The sequence below is a fragment of the Lactuca saligna genome, chromosome 5 (genome assembly GCF_052625555.1).
Source record: "Lactuca saligna cultivar CGN05327 chromosome 5, ASM5262555v1, whole genome shotgun sequence".
In the NCBI taxonomy this organism is placed as follows: domain Eukaryota; kingdom Viridiplantae; phylum Streptophyta; class Magnoliopsida; order Asterales; family Asteraceae; genus Lactuca; species Lactuca saligna.
Window position 1 is genome coordinate 176,410,634 of NC_136421.1, and position 16,177 is coordinate 176,426,810.

The window sequence follows — 16,177 nt, forward strand, 5'->3', positions numbered from 1 at the left end:
CTCATATGTATATGTCTAAACGATTCTAGGACTCATATCAATAAGTCTAAGATGTTCAGACCTATTTGCCATTTCCCATAATTCGAACTATGAAGAGGTATGCCGTAATCAAAGTGGAAATTGAGAAACCCAAATTTTTTTGCAACGCTATCTTCAAAATCTCTCTTAGTGAAAACGTTTCCTCACAATCATTCTTATGAATGAAAGAAACCTTATGACACTTAGATTTTGTGGTGTATTCGTTCTTATCCATGTGAATTTGTCATAACCATAATCACAAGATAATGTTAGTGACAAATCCAAACTCTTATGGATAGAACTTGTTGTTCTTAATTTCTTGCCATCAAGTGGCCCGCCATCGATTCCAAGTTATTTAGCAGCTCACCCCTTCATTTCAATATACTTTCCATTGAACAGGGTGCCTTGGCCCTATACAGTCCATTGAGAACTTGTAGAACTCACTTGCATAACTAACTCAATTCGGAATGGCACAGAAACAAAATAGTGTCAACACAATAGGTCGTAAACCTCATGTCGTGTGCTAGTGATGAATGATAAGTTCTATTCTTGATTTGTTCTTGAAACCTTTCAAGACCATCAAGACTCCCACTGACTCCTTGACATATAAGGTTCTCTTATCAAGAAATATTTCTTGACAAACAAATATTAAAGAGTTAGTGTAGTTTTACAAAACATTTCACATGATTGGTCCTAGTTGGTGTTTTTCTTACCCAAGACTTACCAATTTCAAATGTGCAAGAATAAGTAAATCCTTTTTCCAAATTCCACATTTGAACGTTTTATCACTTAATTCACAATCTTGGAGTATAACTCTAAGACTTGACATTGGAACGAAGTATGATTGACTTCTTGATTTAACCATTTCCACAATTATCGATTCCTTTTTCTTAGACATACAAATTGTACTAAGATTCACTTAGAAGATCAATTGAGATATTGTTCTTAATCACTAAGTCCTATCATAAAACACAATAAAATGTACTCTCCCTTTTTCTTAGAATAGAGAAACCTTTTATCTTTCTGCCTACCTGATTCTTCTTATTCGTTTTGCTATTGATTGAAACTCTTTTAACCAATCCATAATTATACTCAATCTCATAAGTATAACCATATTCACTAAACTTTAGTGAACCATGACGAATATCTTTGTCGCTTTTGTGGTGGACTTGATCAACACACAACTTTGTGTACTTGATCTCATAGTCCTTCACTTGACACTTTGTCAAAGAATAGTCTAAATTTGCCAAATGTGATAGTTTTCATTCATCATGCAATACTTGTTGCACGATCCCAAGTTCCTATCCACTTGAAACTTGGGCCATGAGAAACTCTCCCTATTTGGTAAACTCTTGACACTACCAAAAACAACTTAATTAAGAATCAAATCCATTTTGCTAATATTAGAAGTACACAAACATCAATTTTTTCATCTACGCCATTGTAAGGATAAACAATAAGATAAAACCAAAATTTATTTTATTCATAAAAACAATAGAAAAACATGTCCTTACAATGCAAAAAATTCAATTGAAAAACTATGTAATCAAATACTCCTAAAATAATCTATCATAACTTCCTAAGCTCAAAATCTGATCTTCGAATCTATGCTATCTTAATGCATTTCTTAGTGATCAGACTTATCTTGCTCTTCCATCAACCTTACTTTCTTTTCTTTGATCCTGCAAGACATGCAAATTTAATCTTATCACATTATGTATAAAGAATAGGAATTTAATGGAGTTAGATAGCGGATTTTGTACTTGAAGCAGAGCCATACTTCTTGACTCTTCCATCTCTTAGACTCTTCAGTTCCTTTGGGCAGCTTCGTATCCATTTCCCTTTCTCTTGGCAGCAGAAACATGTGGCTTCTCCTAGAACGTCCACGGAAGCATGGTTGGTTGATACACTAGACAAATATGCTCCATTACTTCGCCAAATTATTTCTGATTCAGCAACAATAAGCATGTAAGTTAAGTCAATGAGGGTCGCGTCAATGTTCATCATATGATACTCTCTTATGAACTTATCATATGATTCAGGGAGTGACAGAAGAACCCAGTCTACAACCATATTATTGGGGAAATACGCACCCAACATAATCAACCTATCGATGTGTGATTTCATCCCTAGGATGTGAGCACACACGGGGTTACCATCTTCATGTTGCATTACCAATAGGGTTTCGGTGATCTTGAACCTTTCAATTATTCGATCTTGTGGGTCGGGGAGAACAACAGGAGGAGGAGGAGGGAGTGAAATTAAGCTAGTCCATGTTGATCCTTCACTTTGGAACAACATTTTACTTTCAACATGAATACCTTTTCCTTGGGATCCGGGAAGACCATGGTTAGAGTCAGACATCTACAAAACGGGAGAAAATTCAAGTTAGTTGATTGAATCCTTAATGAAACACCCAAATGAAACATTAAGGCTAGGATCCAACAACATTATTTACACATTAGAAGAGGGATGCCGTAATCCAACATGCAAACAATTTGGAGGTAAGTGAATGACGATTCATTAATTCTTCACCAAGAAAAACATAAAGGCTTAAGTTTTAAATGTATTAAGAATTCATAGATTTCCTTTGAGATTCATTGAACTTTTCAATGGCATGTTTAAATCTCGATATGCCCCTCTCGTTTGTGACTAGGATGCCGAGGATCACAAAGTGGGTGTGAATAACCATGCAAATCTACATGGTGCCCTCATTGTTACAGTCACCTATTCGATGTGCCGGTAAACCACACACGCTCCATCGAACTATGACTAACATTGATTCACCCTTTGCCACCTTTTCTTAGAACCTAATTTGTGTGCCGGTTAACCACACGCGCTCCACTAACGTCTTAGCAAGGGTGCAAAGTGTAATTTTATGGGATTGCATCAATTTCACTTTTGCCTAAAGTAACTAATATTGGAAATTTGTAAAAGCGTTTAGTTACTTTACATAGATTTATTATACTTATTAATGATGAAGGGATTGCCCTATCCTACCCATTCGGCTAACGACCCTCCACCAATCAAGGAAGCAGTGGGTAAGAGTGGATACCCATTAAACGGCCATTTTATAGGCCATAACCTTATCCCCCCCCCCCCCCTTTTAGATCGGCTTCGTGAATGATGCCTACTAACGGTAAGACTAGCATTTTAGTTATACATATATAATATTAAACTTTTAATGTTATACATAGTATAAGGGTGTATTTTACACTTTTAAAATACTAGGTGGTTTAAATTATACTTTTAATTAACCAAAATCATTATGGATTTATTAGCTCTCTTTTAATTATACACTTAATAAATTTAATAAAACCATAAGGGTTTAATTTGAACTTTTCAAAATTAGGGTTTTGGAATTTAAACTTTCAAAACTAACTTTTAATCAACAATTTAAATTCCAAAACTTGAGGGCAAGTTTTGAAACTTTTCAAAACAATTAGGTTTTAATCTCACTTAAAATTTTCGAATTTAAGACATTTAGACTAAAATTTTAAATATTAAAACTCTTGATTTAATAATTATATTGAATTAGAATATTAGTTTAATTAGAGTAAATTATTGAAATCGTCCCTATGGTTTGGTCAAAATTGCATGTTTGGTCCCTAACTTTTATTTTGCACTCGGATGGTCCATATGGTTTGATTTTGTTGCGTTTTTCGTTCCTATGGTTTGGTAAAAATTGCACGTTTGGTCCCTAATTTTATGTATGTATGAGACGAAAAATGTAATAAAATCAAACCACAGGGACCATCCGAGTGCAAAAAAGAAGTTAGGGACCAAATGTGCAATTCTAACCAAACCACAGGGACGATTTCAGTAATTTACTCATTTAAGTATTAAATCATAAGGTATTATCTAACTCATGAGGATAATTACCGTTTATACATTTAAGATATCCTAATCCATTAAATATCTCTATAGATTTCGAAAATAGGGTTGAGATAATCCAAAATCTTTAATTACCATATATAACATTTAAAGGATAATTACAAGATATGGGATAATCCAAACCCCTAAAATTTAGGATCTTATCTTGGGGAGGAGGCCAATTACGAAAATCAAGGGATTAAGACAAACCCTAGATTTCGAAATTTAAAGGTTTAAGGAAAGGGTTTGAAAATCTTATTCAAGCTTTTGCAAATTAGGGTTTGCAAACCCTAATCTCGAAAATCCTAGCCTCCTAGGGTTTATTGGCAATAAACCCTAATATGTCAAGTTCATACAATTGAATAATACTAATTGAAAACAACTTAACCAAAGGCTCTGATACCACTGACGGGTTTTATACAAACAATCCTATGTGTGCATGCAACCCTAGAATTGGATCTATGTTTTCACTATTAGATACACAACATTATGAACACATAATAAAACCCTATTCATGATTATTATTTTTAAAATTAACCAAGAAGGTTAGATTACATACTTCTTGTTGTTATATTGTAATAACAACTTAAATTTTAAAACCCTAAGTCTTGAAAGCAAGCACCACAAGTGTAGTGCCTCTGATGGCTCACAAACACCACAAGCAATTGGAGGAGATATAGAGAGAGAAGAGGGAGGTAGAAATCGTCCCTTAGAACCCTTTTGGAAGCATGGACAAAATCCTAAGGCCTTAGGGGTCTTTATATAGGGTTGGGATTAGGGTTTCAGTCCTTATCCTTATCCAGTTAGTTGCCCATCAAGCAACCATAATATAAGCCTTGAAAAACCCTTACCTCTTGGACCTTGGACGATTTTAAGGATATCCTTATCCTTGAATTCATCCATCCTTTAACAAGGATAACCATTGCCCTATTTTTCAACTATCACATAATTACAATTCAGCCCCTGTAGTTTAATTAATTACACTTGATCACAAAATTAATTCCTAATTAATTATTGACCAATATTAATTAAACAAATATGATTTCTCCTTTAATATATTATTCTTATAACATATTAACAAATCATACTAACCTCTCTCTCTATTATTTCTCCAGTTAAGTTGCTTTGGTGAAGGCAACCCAAAAGGACCATGCACAATCGGGTCAAGTACTTACCAAATATGATTACGGGCTTAGACACTAATCCAACAATAAACACATATAGTGAATATTGCATCAGGCCGTAGCCCGAATCACATAACACATAAATCCTGTCTGAGCCACGAAGGCATCAAGCACACTATCTGCTGCATCGGACCGAAGTTCGGAAACTACTGCTAGCTAATCGGGTCGGCATTGTGGCCGTAGACCCGTTCCTACTGGAAGGAAACTCACCTCGTAATTTGGCTGCTGAATGAACTGCTCGGGAAACTGTCTGCTGCTGCTCTGGTATCTCCCCGACTACAATTTCCATAAGTACACTCAATCAATCACTGATAACTACATTGATGGTAAAATAACTATTTTACCCCTGGTCAAAGTCAACCTATTGGTCAAAGTCAACATACAGTTGACCTGACTCGTCGAGTTGGGTCACCAACTCATCGATTCCTTACTCTCACTTTCTTGCTTCTGCTCGCTACTACTCGTCGAGTTTGGCATAGACTCGACGAGTTCCTCTTTAATACTAACACTCAGTCAATCTGCATCCGACTCGCCGAGTTGTATGAACAACTCGTCGAGTCCTCCTTCAACACAGGAACACTCTGGCTGTGACTCGCCGAGTCTGTTCTTGAGGTATGAAGATTGCCTTGGACTAGCCGAGTCAGGGCATTGACTTGCCGAGTCCCTTCATGAATGATTCCGGTCTCCAACTCACTGAGTCCACCCATAACTCACTGATTCCACTCGGCATGACACATAAAAGGGGAAGAAATCGGGGACTCGCGACCCGACTCGCCGAGTCTGAAGAACAACTCGCCGAGTCGGTTGCATGTAACACTACTCCGATGATTCTGCTCAAATCTAATGCATACAACTTATAGATCTGGGTTCATAAAGCTTAGTTACCACATAAAGTTTCCAACTTTACATGTACATATGCATGAAAATGGATTTGAAGGCTAAAAAGACACTTAAAGGAATAGATCTAGGGCTTTCATGCAAAAAGGCTCCATAAAGGTGTTAGATCCATGACTTTGGGACTGAAACATGGCTAGACCCGAAGTCCAATCACCCCAATGTGATTTCTCTACCATAAATAAGCTAAGAAATGGATAAAATGGTCTAAATGTGATTCAACAAAGGAGAATCAATCATAGCAACAGAGGGAATCCAGTTTTTACCTCAATAATTCTGCAATAGATGCAAGATCTTGGACCTTCTTTTACTCCCTTGGATCTAGCTACCTTCTTCTCTTCAAAACTTCAAGATTCACATAAGAAATGCTCAAAATGCTCAAGGAAAGGTTAGGGTTTGCTAAATGATGCTCTGAGGGTGAAGGGGACGAGGTTGGGGCTCATAACATGGCTTAAATAGGGTGCAAAACCCGGGGATTTAGGGTTTCATTCAGACTGATGCACTCGCCGAGTCTAGGATATGGACTCACCGACTCGCCAACTTAAACGTGCTCGAAATCCCGTCTTTACTCGATGATTCGGGCTATTGACTCGTCGAGTCCCTCTAAAAACTTGAATAAATAATAATATTAAAAAACATACTAGAATCGGGGCGGTACACCAAGTTTTTTCGATTGGCTCTTAGTTTGCCAGAACCATCTTTGAATACCCTGAGAACTCTGCCTTTACCAGCAAACTTGTATCCATTTTTATCAAAGGCACTAAGAGATAACAAGTTTCTTCTGAGGTTAAGAACATCTCTAACATCCCTTATTGTTAGGATAACTCCATCAAACATACAGATTCTAACTAAAACATATTCAACACTAGACATGTATAATTGTTACCCATCAAAACATAGCCCTGGTTAAACTTCTCAAACGTATATAACCAACTTCTATTTTGACATATATAAAAAGTACAAATGGAATCGAGTATACATTTACTAGTAGAATCCAACTCATTTGAATAAACTATAAGAAGTTCTCCAATACAATCAACCTCATCAACATCGGCTTCACCCGAAGAATAAGCTTTTTTACCATTTGTTGTTGTTTTCTATTTATTCTTCAGCTTGAAGCATTCATTAATCAAATTTCCCTTCTTGTGGTAATAATTTCAAACCTTATTTTGCCTTTAGACTTGGATATGGCCCTGTTGGAAGATTAAGAGGTTTTACATTTATCTATTGTTCTTCCTCTAGCATTTAAACATTCAGTGTAATATCACTTGAACCACCAGCAGCTATATGCTTCATTTCCTCTTTTGAATCCAAATTTGTAAGAACTTCAACTAAAATGGGAGTTCCACAGTTCTTGATGATTATATCACAAAAATGGTTGTAGGATTCAGGAAAAGATGATAATAAGAATAAATCCAAGTCTTCATCTTCATACTGAACATCCATATTCTCTAAGTTATTGACCAAATCTTTGAATGTGGAAATATTTTCAACTAAAGAACCTCCTTCAATAATCTTGAGATTGAACAACCATTACTTTAAGTGCAACTAATTTAGTAGGCTCTTAGTCATCAATAATTTCTCTAACTTTAACCATAAAGCAGCCACTGAGGTTTCTTTCATAACATCTTGCAAAACATCATTTAAGAATGTAAACAAATCTGGGATTGAGCTTGTAAAATTTTCATCTCTTTTTCTTCTTCTTTTCATGAAGTGGGCATCTTTTCAGAACCTAAATCGCATGATGTAAATCCATCTGAATAAGAATATCTTTCATCTTTACTTGCCATAGAGGAAACCTAGTATTCCGATCCAACAACAAAATGTCGTATTCCATTGAAGATATGATCAATCAGTTGATAAACTAATCCCAATAAACTAATATTAAATAGAGAAGCTTTGATACAAATTATAGTAAACAAATTAAGAGGGTAAAGATGCCCTAAAAACGAAAAAGTCCTAATGCATCAAAGAACCCAGAAATCCGAACCACAAGAACAATATTAATTCAAGCGGAATAGAACTAATATATCAAACCACAATCAACCACAAGCAATGAAAAATACTAATTAAAGTGGTAAATCAGAGAGACATCGAGATTTATGTGGAAAACTCAAATTGGAAAAAAACCACGAGCGGAAGTGTTGGATTAAGGTATCTAAGCTCATAACTAAATTGTTATATTCTTGTAATTATAAGCAAAATCCTTTTTGAGTTGCCCTCATAACTAGAACTTCGTTAGAACGACATTTGTAAAGAGAGGATAATTTATTAGATTTTTATATGATTAATAAACTATTTGAAAATTATGAGGAAATGATTTGTTAATATATTATATGATTAATATATTAAATGGAAATAGATAATTGGTATATTAATTTATTATGTGATTAGAAAATTAATATAAGATCGATTGTTAGATAATTGATTTGCTAATTTATATGATTAATATATTAATGTGATATCAATTACAATTGATTAATTAGTAATCAGAATTAATTCGGGATTAATTGAAATTAATTAAAGGTACAAGGGGTGAATTGTAATTGTTTAATAGTTGAACAAAAGAGGCAATTCTAAAACCATCCAAGGGAGGATGGTTTTGGGAGCCTTCTTGGGGTTTCTAGAAGCCTCTTGGATGCATATAAGGGGAAAGGATTTGGATTGAGATTAAATCCATTCAAATCTTGCTTTGTCCCTTAGCTACCTAAATTATAAATAGGACTCCTTGGGCAAAAATTTTCATGGTTATTCTTTTCTATAAGTATATGAACGAAATTTCTTTCTCATCCTCTCTCTTCAAATGTCTTCTAGTTCTAGGGATTGGGTGTGAGATATTAGATGCATTATATTGTTTATGCTAGCTTTCCAAGCTCTTCAAAGGAAGGATTGAAGTGATTTTTTTACTACAACAAATTAAATGTATGTAGCCCTAATTCTTGTATTATATTTTGATTATATTAGGGATAATCTAGTTTTGTTATTCATAGTATGTTGCATTCAAAGTGTATAGCATAGATCCTTTAGGTTGCATGTGTCCTTAAGTGTTAAAGTGAAATTTCACAAACACATTAGTTTTGTAACCTATAAAACCCATTAGGAGGAAATCGATAACCAATCCACTAAGATATTGCAATGTTTAAATATCTTGATCAAAGAGATACAATGAGCTATAATGATTTGGTGATAAAAGGTTGAAACCCTAAAAAATGTCGATCCTAAAAGGGGAAGAAGAAGAAAAGTCTTCAAAACTGTCTCTCTAAAAAAATCATGTGTTCATTAAGGTTAAAAGCGTAAAAGTTTTGTCAATTTGATAGATTTAGCCCTTCAAGAATTAAGCAAATACATTTTAGGAAAATTTCTTTTTAGACATGATTAAACACGAAACACCGTTTTAGACATGGATGGCTAGAAATACAATATAGCCCTTGAACTAAGCATAACTAAGCAAAACACTAAGTGAATATTAACTCTTTTAATTGTTTACCAAAAGAAAATTGTTTATCGATCATTTATGAATGTTAAATAAGGTCACAATTAAATTATCATTGGAAGAGGATGATTTCAAAAAGTATCATCAAATAAGAACAAATTTTGGGAGAAGGATTTTGCAAAATTACTTCAAACTACAACATTATTTTGTTGTCTATACAATGAACTTTAGGAATTACAATCATTTTTACCATAACATTAACTTTTGTGAAAATTTTACCATTTGAAACGAAAGTGTAGTGCTTGACTTTTCATTTTGTACCTATTTTTTTAATTGTTAATTTTAAATATTAATCAACTTTGAAATCATAATGCTATAGTTGGGTAGCTTTTCCATTTTGATTTTTTTTCCATATTAAAACATTGTAATTTAAAAGTATAATGTTATAACCGAGCATCATTTTAATATATAATATGTGTTCAATCAGTATTTGTTCATGGATCAATTTGATGAAAATTTATTCTTACATTATGTTCTAAATGGTCTTAACTCTTAGTTTGTCAAATTTTAATGGTCGATAGTTGGATCTCTCACTAAAACATCAATAAAATCTAAATATTATTCGTTTTTTGATTAATTACTTTTAATTATGTATTAAATTTTGAACTTTTTTGTTTATTTCTTTATACCAAGTCATTTATTATATACTACTTTTATTATTTTAAGTTGTAACCCTATGTATTATATATATATATATATATATATATATATATATATATATATATATATATATATATATATATATATATATATATATATATATATATTAAATTTTGAACTTTTTTGTTTATTTGTTTATACCAAGTCATTTATTATATGCTACTTTTATTATTTTAAGTTGTAACCCTATATATATATATATATATATATATATATATATATATATATATATATATATATATATATATATATATATATATATATATATATATATATATATATATATATATATATATATATATTTCAATTTTCTAAAATCGACCTTGGCGGCTGCTTAATCGTTTGACGACGTTGAACTCATTATAATTAGGGTGCTTAACAGAAATTGGTCAAAATCAGTTAAATTCGGGCTCGACGGTTCTTTGCGGTTTTCGGTGGTCATAAGCGGGAAATATTTGAAAATTTCAAATTTTTTAATTTTCAAATATTACAGCAAAGTTATTATTTTTCAAAATTTCAAAGTTTTCAAATATTCAAATTGTAACTAAAGTTTTCAAAATTTTAAATTTTCAAATACTTATTTTTTTTACGATATAATAATTTTTCTAAATAATTTTGTTAATAATTATGCGTCCCCGACTCCAATTAATCATATATCATCAGTCGACCACCGAAATATAACAAAACGATTTTCACAACCTCTCCCTCTCGCTCTCTCTCTATTTGTGTATATATATATATATATATATATATATATATATATATATATATATATATATATATATATATATATATATATATATATATATTTCGAAAACTTTCAATTATTTTGCATTTTAAAAATATTATTTTATCTACAAAATGAGTGGTTAGACTTGCGTCTCATAGTCTCACAAACTTAAGCCCTCTCACATGAACTTAACCGTGTATATATATATATATATATATATATATATATATATATATATATATATATATATATATATATATATATATATATATATATATATATATATATATATAATTGAAGTAAATTGCTATAATGGGTAAGGAATTTACAGTCAGTTGCTATTGTTGGTATAAAATAAATTATTTGTACCGGTTAAAAGAGTAAAATTCACAATTTCACTAAAATCGATCTGCATGCATATAAATTCTATTTTATACAATTATGGTTAAGGACTCTATACAGTTCTTGGGTTGATTTTTTTTTAAAAAACAAACATTAGTTATACGGGCCAAGAGTAACCCATCAATTTATCATTTGGTCCAAAATCTATACAAATTTAATGATATTAAGACCTCACCAATAATTCATGTGGAAGGAGTACCTCTATTGGTGGATTTGTTTGCTAGTACCTACATTCAATTAACAGTTTGACATTATTTAATAATTAGAAAGCAGGCTTCTAAGTAAGACTAAAATTGAAAAAATTATCGTTAGATCAGAAAGGTCTTCAATCAAGCATGCCAAAGCAATTAATTTACAGAAGAATGAAATTTATTATTCGATTTCAATGAGTATCATGTGTAAATAGCTGAATATAGATTTAAAATTTGCAGAAAACGTACTAATAAGTGATTAGGTAAGAAAAAAGAAACAAAAAATGAATTAAAACATGAGAACAAAACAAAGAAGAAAAAGTATTGATAGGAACCTGAGAAAAAATGTTTGGAGATATGTGTGTTTGTGATGCTATAGAGGGATGTAGATCCCTTGAGAGGGATCTAGATAAATAAATCAAAAAACAAAACAAAAAATCAATTGCAAGAATAGAAAAATGATTCAAATTCAATTGCAAAATGGAATAAATATAATAGTCAAAATTACTTACCTGCTACTTTTGTTTTACAAAATAAAAGTTACATTTCTATTCCACATGCTTCAGCAAGGGTGAAGTCACCTTCAATACACAGCGAAATTAACTCATATAAAAATCAGAACTACTTTTTTTTTTGTCAACCACAATAACCATTTGTGGAATTTTGTCTAAAGTTTACAAAATATAAGTAACATGTGTTGTATACCTCATCCCACAATCCATCAGAAGCCAAGATTGGATGCTCCAAGTCATCCGTTAAGGGTAAAATTGTCGTTACAGGTTCACCCAATACCCAATCTTTCAAATGAACATCACCTATGCTCCATGACACAGCAACTACACCATGAACCCTCCAAGTCCCATGATTAAGCTCCACAGGCCAACGGAATCTACAATTCTATTCCAAACATGAACATCAACAATCCAAAAATGTTTAACAAAATGTATTGGAAACTTGCCTTTGCAACAACACATTTGTGTTTAGGCACACAAGAAAAAGCTTGCAAAAACACAATCGTGAATTTACCAAAATTTTGGTATAAATCTAAAACACATTTATAAAAATATTTATAAAAAACTCAAAATGTGTGTAGATAGATTAATGTAGCACCTGGTTTCTGGTATGTAAATCTTATTCGAACATTTCCCATTTTAGCCTTGGACTCGGCGAGTCATAGGTCCGACTCGCCGAGTAGAGACGCGATCCAGGTCACGTTTTAAGTTGGCGACTCGGCGAGTCCATATCCTAGACTCGGCGAGTCGCCGCTGTTGGATGAAACCCTAAGTTTCAGGGGTTTGCACCCTATTTAAACGACTTAACTGCCCCAAGCCAGCCCCCATTCACCCTTAGAGCCCTGTATACATCGTCCTAAGCCATTCCTTGAGAGTTTGAGACTTTTGTGGGTGTTTTTGAAGGTTTTGAAGGAGGAAAGAAGTAGATCCAGAAGAAGGAAAGCCAACCAAGCAACTATTGTGTTCTTCCAGCAGTTTCTTTGAGGTATAACCCGTTTTCCCCATGATTCTATGCTTAAAACTTCATTTGGGTCTTTCTTGGTCAAGTCCCCAAGCTCGTATGTGCCTTATATGTCGTATTAAGACGTTTGGCCTCTGGATCTAGGCAAGATTGAGCTCCAGGAGCTCAGATCTGTTAGCTTTATGGCCCCATGTTGCTTGTTAGCCCTAGATCTACCCTTTTAAGGCATTTTGAGCCCTAAAATCCATATTGGTGAATATCCACACGTAAAGTTGGAAACTTTACGTGTGATTTGTGTCCTAGAAGTCCAGATCTATGAATGGCATGGACTGAAATCGAGCAAATCGGTGTATTTGGTGGATGCATGGTGGCGACTCGGCGAGTCTGGTCGCGAGTCACCGATTTGGTCCCTTCATGATGTGTCGAGTTGAGCCGTGAGTCACAGGGGGTGACTCGGTGAGTTGGGAGCTGAACTCACCCATGTTAGGACTCGGCGAGTTAATGCCCTGACTCGGCGAGTCCAAGGCAATCTTCATAGATCAAGAACAGACTCGGCGAGTTGTTCATACAACTCGGCGAGTCTTAGCATATGTGTTCTTCGGATGAAGATGAACTCGACGAGTTGTTCATACAACTCGGCGAGTAGGATGAAGGAGTTGAATGTCAGTTTAGAAGATGAACTCGTCGAGTCATAGCCCAACTCAACGAGTAGAATCAGGGACCCAGGACAATTGTCTGGACAGGGACTCGGCGAGTGGAGATCCACTCGGCGAGTCGGGTCAACTAAAAGTTGACTTCGAATTGACTTAGGGCTAGACCAGGGGAAAAATGGTCTTTTTACCCAAAGGACAATTAGCAGTGTATGATTAAGTATATTGTGGGAATTACAGCCGGGGAGTTTCCGGAGCAGCAGCAGCAGTAGTAGGTGATCAATTCCCACACAGACCAGCAGCTATTTCGAGGTGAGTTTCCTTCCAGTAGTAACGGGTCTCAGGCACCAAGGCCGGCCCGTATAGATGAGACGTTAGTATTAGAGTGTGGGCCGAGCCCGTATCTCTTAGTTGAGTTGATTATGATATATGCCAGTATGATAGAATTGTTTACACTTGTTGTCTGTGCGATACTTGTATGATATGAGTTGGCGGTTGAGTGTGGGCGAGGCCCGTATCTCTCCGAGAATGGAGTGTGGGCTAGGCTCGTATCTCCCAGATAGCGAAGTGTGGGTGGGGCCCGTATCTTCACGAGTGTGGGCGGGGCCCGTATCTCTCAGAAAGCAAAGTGTGGGCGGGGCCCGTATCTTCACGAGTGTGGGCGTGGCCCGTATCTCCTAATTGCATGTTGTTTGTTAAATGCTTGCATGGTATGGGGTATTATGGGGGAGCTCACTAAGCTTTGTGCTTACGGTTTCAGTTTTGGTTTCAGGTACCTCCTCAGCTAGGGGAAAGGAGCCGGCGCGGTAGCAACATGTCACACACACACACACACTCTTCGGTTTCCGCATTTACGAGCTTTTCTGGGATTGATACTCTGATATTTTGATTAGTTGTATGTTTTGGTTTTCAGACATGGTTCGGTTTATATTATGGATGATCGAATGATGTTTTAGTTATTAATATTTTCTAAAGTAATGTTTTTAAACAAAAAATTTTTGATGTGAAAATTGGGTCGTTACAAGTTGGTATCAGAGCCCTGGTTTGAGGGATTCGGACTCACCTTCGGGGGTGTCTGAACTCAAATCTAGGGATTTAAAGAACTTTTTAGAAAATGATTTCGAACAACGAGAAAAGAGTTTAAGATAGAACAAAAGTGTGTGTGATATGCGCGACCGGCCGAGCTCAAGTAAGTACTCCCCAAAGTACCCATACTAGTTTATGTTATGTTTATCAACTTTTGTAGAACAGCATGCTAGAATAGGGCTAAGGATCTAGGAATGATGCCTTATGTGCCTGCCTTATGTGTTCTATCTATATGTGAATTGCATGCTTGTATAGTGTAGACAGCGGTAGGGTAGCTTGTTAGGGTTTGCCTGGTAGTATAAGCTAACACGGTGTGCTAGTTCAGTTCCTCTCTATGAGAGCGGAATTGTTTGAAGTCGTTTTTCCTTGTCCGAATGCTGCTTGCTTCGTGCTAAGTGGGACTCCGAATAATGGGAATTAGCCATTAGGCGAATACGTCACACCACATGCGATCAGAGTTGAATAATTTTAGAGTACCGGATTTAATCCTACTGCGCAGCTCTTGTTTGAGTCCAACCGTTGTAGGGACGAGTCGGGTACTCGAAGGATTATCTGAGTCTTGCCGCATGTGATGGTGTTCGGGTGATGGCCAATTGGTATTATAATGAGGCCTGCAGCAGCTGAGGACTGGTTAGAGTAGAATTAGAGATCTCCCTAGGGCAAGCCTAGGATGAGTATAGCTTTGATCAGCAGTAGTGAAGGGGATCTGGTGGAGTCGAGGAATTCCTTGGAGAAGGTACGGATAGATGTGGAAGGTATTATGGGCCCGTACTACTGAAAGCAGAGGATCCGTACCCGAACCAAGGAAGGCCAAGACGAGACCAGGGAACCTGTAAGTAGTTGAGATCCCTCAGAAAGTAGCAGTATCACTAATGATTATTATGATGTTTTGCAGAATGGTGGTACTTCGATCGAGACCGACAGATGGCGGTTCAGGAGAGGGGTCAGGTTCGGGATCAGGCTCCGAGCCGATTGACGAGAGGCTACGTGAGTTCATCACGTCGGAGATCACCAGGGGCATCCTTGAGTCGACCCCCATTCTCTTTGGGTCGATCAAGGAAGGGATCATGGAGTTGATGGAGGATCGACTACGGTCATTCAGGAGCGATTTAGCCTCTAGCCAGTCAGGATCTAGCACACTGTCCTTCAAGGACTTCAGGGGCAGTGGTGCACCGGATTTCCATGGGGTGAAGGACCCCATTGTCGCCAGGCGATGGATTGCAGATATCGAGTCTGCCCAGTTGACTAGCTTCTGCCCCGAGGGGTCGAAGGTGAGGTACGTAGCAGCGTGTTTACGAGACCGAGCCCGGGATTGGTGGGAGTTAGTGGGTGACTCGTTGGGAGCCTCAACTATCGAGGCAATGACCTGGTCGGACTTTGTGACCAGGTTCAGGGCAGAGTTTGCACCGGCGGTCGAGCTTCAGCAGCTGGCCAGGGAGTTTCTAGACATGAGGCAGATGGCGGAGACTGTGGCGGAGATCACTGCCAAGTTCCGAGAGAGGGCTTTATTGGTGCCCCAGTAC